Source organism: Tamandua tetradactyla, chromosome 12, assembly GCF_023851605.1.
Source record: "Tamandua tetradactyla isolate mTamTet1 chromosome 12, mTamTet1.pri, whole genome shotgun sequence".
Taxonomy (NCBI): domain Eukaryota; kingdom Metazoa; phylum Chordata; class Mammalia; order Pilosa; family Myrmecophagidae; genus Tamandua; species Tamandua tetradactyla.
The window spans coordinates 49,047,845-49,060,401 of record NC_135338.1 but is presented as its reverse complement, the minus strand read 5'-3'; the positions used below and the strand labels follow the sequence as shown (position 1 = coordinate 49,060,401).

The following is a 12,557-nucleotide window of genomic DNA, read 5'->3' as shown; positions in this document are numbered from 1 at the left end:
TATTTAAAAATCACATCTTAATACAGAGAAGATAGGTTTAACAAATGAGTGTGAGTGCTGAATCCTTATGTTAATATTTCTTTTAGTCTGATACCTTAGAGCAGCTAGAAGTAAAAACCTGAAGTTGTGGAATTGTAACTCATACCAAACTTTGAAATCTGTTCTACAATTAATTGTTACAAGGTACTTGGAAATTTATTGCTTTTTAAAAATATATGTTATTTTTCACAAAAAAGAAAAAAAAGAAGGAAGAGTATAGCAGAGAAGATAGAATTTAGCAAATGAGTATAACTGTTGAATCATTATATTGATATTTCTTCTGGTCTCCAGTGTCTTGGAGCAGCTAGAATTAAAAACTAAAAATCCTAGAACTGTAACCCATACCAAACTTTAAAATCTGTTCTATAACTATTTGTTAAAATGTACTTGGAAATTTATTGGGTTTTTTTGTACATATGTTTATATTTCACAATTAAAAAAATTAAAGAAATCACATTTTAGGAAACAGGATATGTACTGTGAATGCATAAAATGCTTTCAAAACTCGAAAATAATCCAAACCACCCAATTAAAATATCTAGAAGACTTGAACAGATTGGTATTAATCATAGAAATTATTTAATACCATTAGTCATTAGGGAAATGCACGTTTAAATGATTGACAATAAATGGTGAGAATTTGTAGCAACTGGAACTTTCATACATTGCTGGTGGGCATGTAACATGGTACAAGCACTTCGGAAAGCTATTTGACAGTTTTGTATAAATCTACTCATAAATGTACCTTATCCCCTTTTTTAAAGGTTACTTTGAATATCTCTGATCTGTTGTTTATAGATCTTATAGTTAAACCTAGAGGATAGTTGTGCTTTTCTTTTCCTATTTTCAAATTTAGAGACATTGCCCTTACATTACTTATAGTAGGTATATGCCCTTTTTATAGAGGAGAAAGCAGGCTGAGGTGATTTAAGTAATTTGTCTAGATGACTGTTACTGGCAGAGACATAGTTTTGAACTTAGATCTGTCTGACTTCAAAGTTGTTTTCTTTCCATAAATCCTCATGCTCAAAAAATATATACTGCACATAATGACATATTTATTCAACTTAAACAAAATTGAGATACAATACACAACATAAAATTCACCCTTTTTAAGTGGACAATTCAATTATTTTTAGTATCTTCACAAATTTGTGCAACCATCACCACTGTCTAATTCCAGAACATTTTCATCATCCATAAAAAAAAAATCCATGCCCATTAGTATCTCCCCTTTCCCCTTTCATCCAAGCCCCTGACAGCCGTTAATTTATTTCCTGCCTTTATGGATTTGCTTATTCTGGACATTCGTTTAGGTGGAATCATACAATATATGGTCTTTGTGCTTGGCTTCTTTCTCTTAGCATAACGTTTTCTAGGTTCCTCCATGTTGTATCATGTATCAGAACTTCATTATTTGTTATTGTCAAATAATATTCCATTCTATGGCTATACCACATTTTATTTATCTATTCACTAAGTGGTTGGGCATTTGAGTTGTTTCCAGTTTTTGGCTTTATGATACTATATAATTTGAGTGCAAGTACTTGTGTGGATATGTTTTCATATCTCTTGGGAATATACCTAGGAGAGGAATTGCTGTATCATATGGTATTTGATACCATAACCTTTTGATGAGTTGACATACTTTTCCTAAGTAGTTACACCATTTTACAGACCCGTAAACAATATATGTGAGTAATGATTTTTCACATTCTGTCCAATATTTGTTATTTTTCTGTCTTTTCAATCATAGCTATGCTAGTGGCTGTGAAGTGGCACATCATTTGGTTTTGATTTATAGTTCCTTATTGTCTAATAATGTTGAACATCTTTTCTTGTGTTTATTAGTGTTTGTGAATAGTCCTTAAAGAGATGTTTATTCATAGCCTTCATACGTTTTTATTTTGGGTTATTTGTGTTTTTATTGTGGAGTTACAAGTTTTTTTAATATTTTCTGGATATAAGTCCCTTATCAGATATATGATTGGCAAATATTTTCTCCTATTCTATGGCTTGTCTTTTCATTTTTTTGACAGTGTATTTTTTAATTTTGATGAAATCTATTTTATCATTTAGTCTGTTTTTTCTTTTGTTGCTTCTGCTTTTGATGTCATATCTGAGAAACCATTGCTTCATCCAAAGCCATAAAGATTGATGGCTATGTTTTTTTCTAAGGTGTGTATATTAGCTTTTAAATTTAGGTCTTTGATTCATTTTGAGTTAATTTTTATATAAGGTGTGAGATAGAAGTCCAAAAGTATTCTTTAATATGTGAATATTAAGGCATCCAAGTGTCATATGTTGAAAAAACTGTTCTTTCCCCCATTGAATTGTCTTGGCACCCGCCTTGTCAAAATTAATTAGCTATAAATATCTGACCTTATTTCTGGATTTCAGTTCTATTCCATTGACCTATCTCTTTCCATAAGCTAAAACTATTCTTGTAGTTTTGTAGTATGTTTTGAAATTAGGAAGTGTGAGTCTTCTGACTGTTCTTTTTCAAGATGGACTTGGCTACTCTAGGTCTTTTTGAATTTTAGGATCAGCTTGTTAATTTTTGCAAGAAAGGCAGCTAGTATTTTTTTCCCATGGTATTTTCTTCCATAATATCTCATTTAAAAAAACTTTTTTATTGTATACCATAACATGTATACAAAGCAAAGAAAGAAAAAAGCAATAGTTTTCAAAGCATTCTTCAAACAAGTAGTTACAGAACAGATCCCAGAGTTTGTCATGGACTACCATACCATCATTTCAGATTTTTCCTTCTAGTTGCTCCAGAACATTGGAGGCTAGAAGGAATGAATATCTTTTTTTATCATCACAATTGACTTTTTTTTCCTTTTTAGTGAAAAATGACATATATACAAAAAAAAGCAAAAAATTTCAAAGCACCTTGCACCAATTAGTTGTAGAACAGATTTCAGAGTTTGGTATGAGTTACAATTCCACAATTTTAGGTTTTTACTTCTAGCTGCTTTAGGATACTGGAGAATAAAAAAAAATCAATATAATGATTCAGCAATCATACTCGTTTATTAAACCCTACCTTCTCTGTATAAGTCCACCATCACTTTTGATCTTTCTGTCCCACTCTTTATGGATATTTTGGCTATGGCCATTCTAACTTTTTCATGTTGTAGGGGGCTGTCAATAATATGGAGTAGGGAGATGGAGCTAGCTGATGTTCTGGAAAGGCTGGCCCCTCTAGGTTTCAGGACTTTTCTGGTCCAGGGACTCATCTGGAGATTGTAGGTTTCTGGAAAGTTATCTTAGTGCATGGAACCTTTGTAGAATCTTATATATTGACCCTAGGTGTTGTTTAGGATTGATTGGAATGGTTTGGGTTGGGGGTTTGGAAATTATGATAGGTAGCAATGTCTCACTGAAGCTTGTGTAAGAGTAGCCTCTCAACTCTATTTGAACTCTCTGAGCCACTGAAACCTTATTTGTTACACTTCTTTTCCCCCTTTTGGTCCAGATGGCATTGTTGATACCATGGTGCTGGGCTGGATTCATCCTTGGGGGTCATCTCCTGTGCCACCAGGGAGACTTTCACTTCTGGATGTCTTGTCCCACATAAGCGGGAGGGCAGTGATTTTACTAGCAGAGTTGGGCTTAGAGAGAGTGAGGCCACATCTGAGCAACTAAAGAGATCCTCCAGGAGTAACTCTTAGGCATACGTATAGGTAGGTTAAGCTCCTTCGCTACGTACATAAGCTTCACAAGAGTAAGCCACAAGATCAAGGGTTTGGCCTATTGATTTGGGTGTCCCTACTGTTTGACACAGTATCAAGGGTTTTCCCATTGCTAAAGTTTAATAGTTCCATATATTTTCTTCTGTTCCTCAAAGGACTTTGCCAATACTTTTGATTATCTGCTTAATATATTCTAGGATGTACCCTGGTATTACATTAAGCTATACAGAATTAAAGACTCTCATTCTTATTCTGGGCTCCCTGTGTTTCGATTGTTTAAATGAGCTATCCAGACAAGTTGAGTTAGATTGTGTGCTGCAGAAAATTTAGATTCTGGACAAAATAAACCTTTCTTCCTTTGGTTTCAAAGAGTAGGTGTGGTTCTAAAATATAGACAGTGTTTTCCTTGCCCCTTTATTCTGAATTACCTTAATCCAGACCTGATCGGCTTTGTTCTTATCTCTAAATACCAAGTTATACGTATATAAAACAGCCTCTCAAGATCCAGAAATAATAATTACCACTCCAGACTAAATTTGACTGCTATAAGAGCTTACAATCTAGGTTGCTGTTTTCCTATAAGCATTTTCTAAAGAAGACCATACAATAATTGCTCTTTCGTTTCTGGCTTATTTTGCCTCATCCAATGTCCCATGGGTTCATTCACAATGTTGGCAAGAAAGGCAATTAGTATTTTGACAGGGATTGTGTTGAATATGTAGATGAATTTGGAGAGTACTTCTATCTTAACAATATTATATTTTCCAATCCTAGAATATGTCTATTTTGTTGATTTTTTTAAAGGACTTTTTGTTTTGTTGGTTTTCTTTTCATTATTTTATCTATTTCTGCTCTAATCTTTGTTGATTCCTTATTTCTGTTTGCCTTGGCTTCAGTTTGCTTTGCTTTTCTTCTCATTTCTTACAGAGGCAAATTGGATTTTTAAATTTGAGATCTTCATTCTTTTCATTGTAGGTATTTGCAGCTGTTTCTCTCCAAGTTCTGGTTTCCTAAATCCATATGTTTTGATATTTTGTATTTTTGTTTTCATTCCTCTCTAAATACCTTTAAATTTCCATTGTATTTTCTTATTTAGTCCATTGGTTATTTAAGAATGTATTGTTTAATTTCTACATATTTGTGAATTTCCTTCTTTTATTCCTTTCTAATTTTAGCCATTTGTGGTCAGAAAATATACATGTGTGACTTTAGTCCTTTTAAATTTAGTGAGACTTGTTTAATGACCATCGTATGGTCTATCCTGGAAAATGTTTCCTGTATACTTGAGAAGAGTATGTATTTTGCTTTTGCTGGGTGGGGTGCTCGGTGGGGTGTCTGTTGGTTTATAGTGTTGTTCATGTCTTCTATTTCCTTGTTGATGTGTGGTCTAGTTTTTCTATCCATTGTTGAAAATGGGATATTAAAGTCTCTACTATGATTGATGACTCATCTGTTTCTTTCTTCAATTTTGTCAGCTTTTGATTCAGGCATTTTGGTGCTGTATTGTTAGTTTCATACATGTTAATAGTATCTGCAAATTAGTTCTTTGCATATGTATATCAACCCAGGTTTGTAATTATTGATTTTTGCAATTACATTTTAAATCACAGAAGAAAAAAGTTATAAGCAAAAAATTTTACACTCTTACCTATTGTATTGATTTTCCAGGGCTACCATAGCAAAGAACCACAAACTGGGTGGCTTTAAACACCATAAATATATTCTCTTGGTTTTGTAGTCTAGAAGTTTGAAATCAATGTTCTGGTAAAGGCAGTGCTTTTTTTGAAACATCTGGAGGATGATTCTGTGCTGCCTCTTTCAGTTTCTGGTAGCCCCAAGCATTTTTCGGCTTATGGCAGTAAAACTCCAATCTCTGCATCCACTTTACATGCCCATCTTTCTGTGTCTGAATTTCTATGTCCAAATTTCATCCTTCTTATAAGGTTACTAGTCATATTGGATTTAGGACACATCCTAATCCATTATGACCTCATCTTAATTAATTATATCTGCAAAAAACCTATTTCCAAATAAGGTCACAATCTGAGGTCTAGATGGCCATGAATTGGGGATGGGGGATGGGACTGTTCAATCCACTATACTATGTAGTTACATTTACCAGTACTCTTTATTACTTCATGTAAATTTGAGTAACTGTCTAGAGCTCTTTTATTTCAGCCTGAACGACTACCCTTTGTACTTCTTGTAGAACCTGTCTGCTAGTGATATTTGTTTTCTGCTTTTGTTTATGTGGAGATTATTTTAACTTTTCTTCATTTATGAAGGATAATTTTGCTGGTTGTGGAATTCTTGGTTGATAGTCTTTTAGCACTTAGAATATGTCATCCAGTTACCCTCTGGTCACCATACTTTTTTATGAGAAGTCAGTTGTGCATCCATTGAGGATTATTTGTATGTATTGAGTCACTTCTCACTGCTGAAGATTCTCCTTTTTTTTTTTTTTGGCTTTCAAGTTTTTTATTATATTGTATTAAAGTATGTGTTTTGACTTTATTCTGCTTATAGTACATTGAGGTTCTTGGATGTGGTTACTAATGTTTCCTCATCAAATTTACATAGTCCTTGGTCATTTTTTTCTTCAGATGTTCTTTCTTTTACTTTCTCTGTCTCCTGTCCTTCTGGTATTCCCATTATGTTTGAATGTCCCCCAAGCCTTTGAGACACTGTTCATTTCTCTTCATTCTTTCTTCTTTCTGTTCCTCAGACTGTATAATCTCAGATTTACTTATCTTTTAGGTTGTTGATTCTTTTGCCTGTTCAGATCTCCTCCTGGGCCTTTCTAATGAATTTTTCATTTCAATTATTGTTCTTTCCAACTCTATAATCTCTTTTGGTTCTTTTGTATATTGTATTTATTTAGTGATACTCTCTATTTGATGAGAAATTATTCTCATACTTTTCCTTTGTTCTTTAGACATAACTTCCTTTAGTTCTTTGAACACATTTAAAATAGCTTGTTAAAAGTCTTTGCCAAATGTGCTAAGAAATGATCATGGTGATGAATATACAACTATGTGATGATATTGTGAGTCATTGATTATATACCAGGAATGGAATGCTCATATATTAAGAATGTTCGTGTTTTCATGTTGTTATGTTTAAAAAATTTTTAAAAAGAAAATATCCCCCACCACCACCCCCAAAAAAAGAATGTTAGTATGTTGGTTGTTGTTCATAATAAAAACATTTTTAAAAAAAATCTTTGCCAATAAGTCCAATGTCTAGGCTTCCTCAGGGATAGTATCTTTGCTGCTTTTTTTTTTTTTCTGTTTATGAACTACAGTTTCTTGTTTTTTTTTAATGTCTCAATTTTTTGTTGAAAGCATGTTATTTTAAATAGCATACCAGGTAATTCTGGAAACCAGATCCTCTTCTCCCCTTGTTCCATTTCTGAACACTTGAGTGTAGGTATTATACATCTTGCCCTTTGAACACTTAAACCTGCTATGTACGTATCTTAAGAAAAAAAATATTCAATTATGTATCCACCTTAAATGCAGTTATCAAGTTTAAGAAATTTAACAGTAATATAAAGCTTATATTCTGTATTCCATTTTTTCATATGCCATTATAATGTCCTTTTGAGCCTATTCCCATCCCTTGTGAAATCTTTTCCAGGATCATTTATTGCCTTTAATTGTAATTAGCTCTTTAGTTGCTCTTTTTTAAATGTTGGAAGATATATACAACATAAACTTTCCCATCTGAACCACTTCTAAGCATACCATTAATTGGGATTAATCACATTTTCTGTGTTGTGGTATCTTTACCACCTTCCATTACTAAAATTTTCTCATCTCCCCAAACAAAAACCCTGAATGGTTTTTTTTGGTAGCTCCCATTTTGCATTAGTTCCCTATTCTTCCTGACCCCACCACTGGAAACCTTAACTGTACTTTCTGTCTTTGTGAGCTTGCATATTTTCCAATATTTTCTTTGTAGTTACCATTGGGCTTGAATTTAGCATCCTATATCTATAACAATCTTGATTGCTTTGATTCCAGCTTAACTTTAATATGTTCCTATACTCCTCTGTCCCCCCACCTTTATATAGTTTTTGTCACAAATTACATGTTTATACATTATGAATCCAGAACCACTGATTTATCATTATATTCAATGCATTTTCCTTTTAGATGTAGAGAGTAAAAAGTGGAGTTACAAACCCACAATACTGGCATTTACATATATCCATGTCAGTATCTTCACTGAAGATCTTTATTTCTTCATGTGTCTTTGATCTGTTGTTTCTTGTCCTTTCTTTTTGTCAGGTCCCAGTTCAAGGTTCGGTCCTTGAGGCCTAGGAATGAATGGAGCTATGGGTAGAGTGCTCAGGCTTTAACCGTTCCCCTCCACACTGCAAGCTATGTGACAACCAGCTTTTATACCATTGTTACACAAAGGTGGCCACATGCCAAAAGGTTACATAACATGTGCTGAATCATGGTTATATAACAGTGCTGAATCATTCTCCCCCGGAAGTTGAGACCCATCCGTTCTTTAGAAAGCCATTTTAGTAGGCTGTTTACATCTTCAAATATCCTGGGCCCCACACTTTTCAACCTGTAAAACTCTTTAGCATCTCTTGTTGGGCCAGTCTAGTGCTGGAAAAAACTCCCTCAGTTTTTATTTATCTGGAAATGTCTTAATCTCTCTCTCATTTTTGAAAGACATTTTTGCCAGATATAGAATTCTTGGTGGCAGTCTTTTACTTTCAGCACTTAAAATATGTCATCCTCCTGTCTTCTTGCCTTCATGTTTCCAATGAGAAATCAGTACCTAATCTTCTTGAGGCTCCCTTGTACATGGCACATTTATTCTCTAATGCAGCTTTCAGAATTCTCTCTCTTTGACATTTGACAGTTTGATGAAAATGTGGTATAGTATGAGTCTGTTTGGGGTTTTTTGAAATCTTGGATGTGTATATTTATGTTTTTTGTTAAATTTAGGAAGCTTTCAGCAACAATTCTTTGAATAGTCTCTTTCCCCCTTCTTTTTTTTTTTCCTTCTGAGACTCCTACAGTGCATATATTGATGGTGTCTCATAGGTTCCTCAGAATTTATTCACTTTTCTTCATTCTTCCTTCTGTTCCTCAGACTGTGTGATTTCATTGGTCTTATTTTCAAGCTCACTGTTTCTTTCTTCTCCCAGCTACAATCTTCTGTGAAACCTCTCTAGGGAATTTTTAATGTCTTTTATTCTGGTCTTTAGCTCTGCTGGTTCCTTTTCATGATTTCTACCTCTCTAGTGATATTCTATTTGTTTTCATCTATAATTTTCCCCATTTCCTTTAGTTCTTTGTCCATGTTTCCCTTTAGCTCTGTGAGCATATTTAGGTCTATGTTTTTAAAAGTCTTTGTCTTGTATGTCTTAGGTCTGATCCTCCTCATTGATGGTTTCTAATGTTTAATTTCCTCCTTTGCCTGAGCCATTGCTTCCTGTTTCTTTGTATGTTTTGTAATCTTTTGCTGAAACCTCGACATTTTTGTATTTTCATGATGTGTTGCCACTGGAATTTAGAGCCTGAGGCATCTGTTCCTTAAGCTTGTATCCAGCTAATATTATGAAAGAGCTTTCCTTAATTGTTAGTAACTAACAAAAGAAAAAAAAAGCAGGCCAAAAAAAAAAGTACCTTTCCCAGTCTTTGCAGATTGAGTTGTGCAAGTGTTCTTTCTCAGGGCTTATCCATACATTGAGTTCAGAGAATAGCTCATCGGAGTCTTCCTGATCATTTCTGTGCATTCATCTTATCTTGGGCATGCTTCTGTGGCCCTAGTAATTCTGCCATTTGCATGGTTCTGAATATCCCCTCTTCCCTAGGAAATGTTTTTTCATGGTCCTGGGCATTGCACTGTAGGTCCTACCAAGCCATCCCTGGCCCCAGACATCATGATTTCTCTACTTTTCCACATAGCATGTCCCTCAGGCTACCACCAGACAGACTGGGCCAGACATAAATCTTCCCAATATGTACATGAGGTTAATCTACTTTCTCTGGAAATGGGACCAGGGATCCCAGTCAGAAGTGTAGGCCTACTTTGAACTGAACCTGTGAGGGTTGGGAGAGGAGCCATCCAGGACACCATGAGATCCTACTGCTTTTAAGTAGTCTTTTTCTTGATCAGTGCTTGTCCTGTTTCTGCAATCTTTTAACTGTGTGGAGCTTAGAGAAAAAAATTTCTGCCAGTTTTTGCTGGCTGTTCAAGGCTTCTGTGAGGGGATGGAGCCCTGAAGCTTCTGACTCTGCTATCTTGATCAGTGTGGGGACTGGGGAATCTAATTACTTTGTTTCTATGACAGGCCCTTAGCTGCTGTCTTTAGGGATACTGGTATTTCCATCACGTATAACCTTTGTTGAAAATCTAAGTTGTATTATCAAGTGAAAATCCTAATTTTATGATTCATAGAGTGAAGTTGAGGTTGCTTATAAGTTTGTGATCTCATTTCCTAGCTCTTTATTTCTAATTAATAATGTACTCCTTTCTCTTCTCCTGACTCATTGAGGCTTTGTGAAATAACTGATCCATTGAGGCCTAAGGTGAAAACATGACAAGGGGAAAGATCTTGCCTCTATTCACAATTAAATTGTGCTACAGCAATATAGAGTGAATATTGTACCTCTATGAAACTGAGAGATGATATCAGATATCCAATTTAATTTTCTTTCATTACTTTAGTAGTGATGGAAAGGAGAGAGCTATAGCTTTTTTTTTTTAACGTGGATCCTCCAACTTGTGGCTGAGTTTTCAGATGTACCTGTTGTTATAGCTCTGGAGAGCTCTAGAGAAGAAATATCCAGTAGAAGTAGAATGGGAGTCACATATGCAATTTTTAGTAGCTACATTAAAAAAGTAAAAAGAAAAAGTATGCTTTAATATTGTTTAATAATATACTTTCACCCAGTGTAACTAAAGTGATATTTCAAAAAGTAATTGATGCAAAATTTTCTACTGCCTTTGAAATCTAGTATTTTGAAATATTATACACTTTTAAATATTTTATGTAAGTTTTTTACACTTAAGAGCACATGTAAACTTTGAAAAACCATGTTTCAGAACATATCTAGTGTGTGAGTCTGGGAGCCAGTATTTCCTTGTAACTTGCATTCAGGTGATGAGATTCTTTGAAGTCTAATTATCAAATATATTTGGGTGTATAGAGCTGTTTTTTGTTGTTGTTGTTGTTTGTTTCCTTGGGTTCATGGTCTGGGAAACAAACCCAGGTCTCCTATATGGCACGCAAGCATTATAACACTGAACCACCCATGTACCCTATAGAGCTATTTTGAGGGAACTTTATATAATGAGTAGGAACTGTCTCTCACTCATGGTTTATTCTCTAGTACTGGCAGAAGGGCTTTGGATATTTAGAGATTCAATAAATGTTGTAAATTTTAATTAAATTAGCAATGTCTCCAGCTAAAATGCCTTAAGGTATTTAAAATTTTTTTTTGCATGGGCAGGCACCGGGAAAAGATATTTTTATAATTACATTTCATTTGTAATATAATAATGGGTTGTAGAATATTTCTTTGAGAAAATCAATTTCAAAATTATAAATAGCTAAAAATCTTCATACGGTTTTTTTTTTTTACTCATACTTTTTTGTAACCTCTGAATTACTTTATTTTATAGATACTTACTGAGAAAGTACATTAGGGTAGGTACTTTTTAGTAGTGAAATAAGATAGAATCTGCCTCCTGTTCTCATTGTAGTCTAATGAAATAAATACCACAAATATATAATGTTAAAATTATATGAAACTGAATATATAAGCAGTCAGCTCAAGCAAGAATCATTCTGCCTTCTGTGATAATCCTCTTCAAGGTAACTATTTACCCTTTTTTAGCTCCCTTAATCTGTTTTAAAGATTAAAAAACTATGTTTTCAATATATCTTGGTATAGAACCTTGAATTAAGTTCTCAAAGTTTGTGTTATTTTTTGTGATCATTGTTACTACTAACTGTATCATATTAGGAAAACTATTATAGCTTTTTGAACCTCAATTTGCTAGCTTATAAATGGGATGATACTATTTACCTCAGAGCATGTCTTAAGGAAATGAGGTGTCTATAAAGGATCTATAAAGGTTTACATAGAGTTCTGTTCTTAATACTCTTCTTACTCTGTGTTCTGAATCTTAGTAAGCTTATTTCTTATCTGTAGATCTTGATCAGAGCTCCCTCATGAGCTTTCATTCTACATATCCATTTTCTCCCAGGTAATTTAACTCAGTCTTGGTATTTCCACAGCAGCACTCATCTTCCTTTCCACTAGTTGCTCATTCAGTATTACCTAACTTTATGAAGATGACCCTAAATTGTGCAGCTGCCCAGGCTAGAAACCCAAGAGTCATCCTAGACCTCTCCCTTTCCATTATGCTCCAGATCCAATTAATTGCTTCTGTAATAGTACCTTCCTAAATTTTACCTTTTCAGTTGATCCTCTACCATAATGCCTGGGGTGATTCTTTTTTTTTTTTCTGCTCAGAAGCAAATCTGATAATCTATATCATTCGCGGAGAAATTTATGTTTATTCCTTGCCTTCTGCTCCTTTACATAAACTATAACCCACTGTTTGTCTTGTTTTCAAATACTCACAGATTATTTTCTGTAAGATGTGGGTGATTTTTCAATTTTCTTAAAATGATTTGTAGTTTAAGTATTAATGTTATAATAGGAGTGCTACTAAATGCTATTTTTGTACACTGATATTTGATTTATCTTTATCCAATAAAAGAGTAAGATGGAAGAGAAAATTTAAACAGGCAAAATACCAAATGAGAAAATGGCA

General features: G+C 34.0%; 1 protein-coding gene across 11 annotated transcripts in view; it reads left to right on the top strand.

The window, feature by feature from the left end:
- The window catches only part of EML5 (EMAP like 5), a 232,388-nt gene that overhangs the window by 45,543 nt on the left and 174,288 nt on the right, over positions 1–12,557 (top strand). The window lies entirely within an intron of this gene.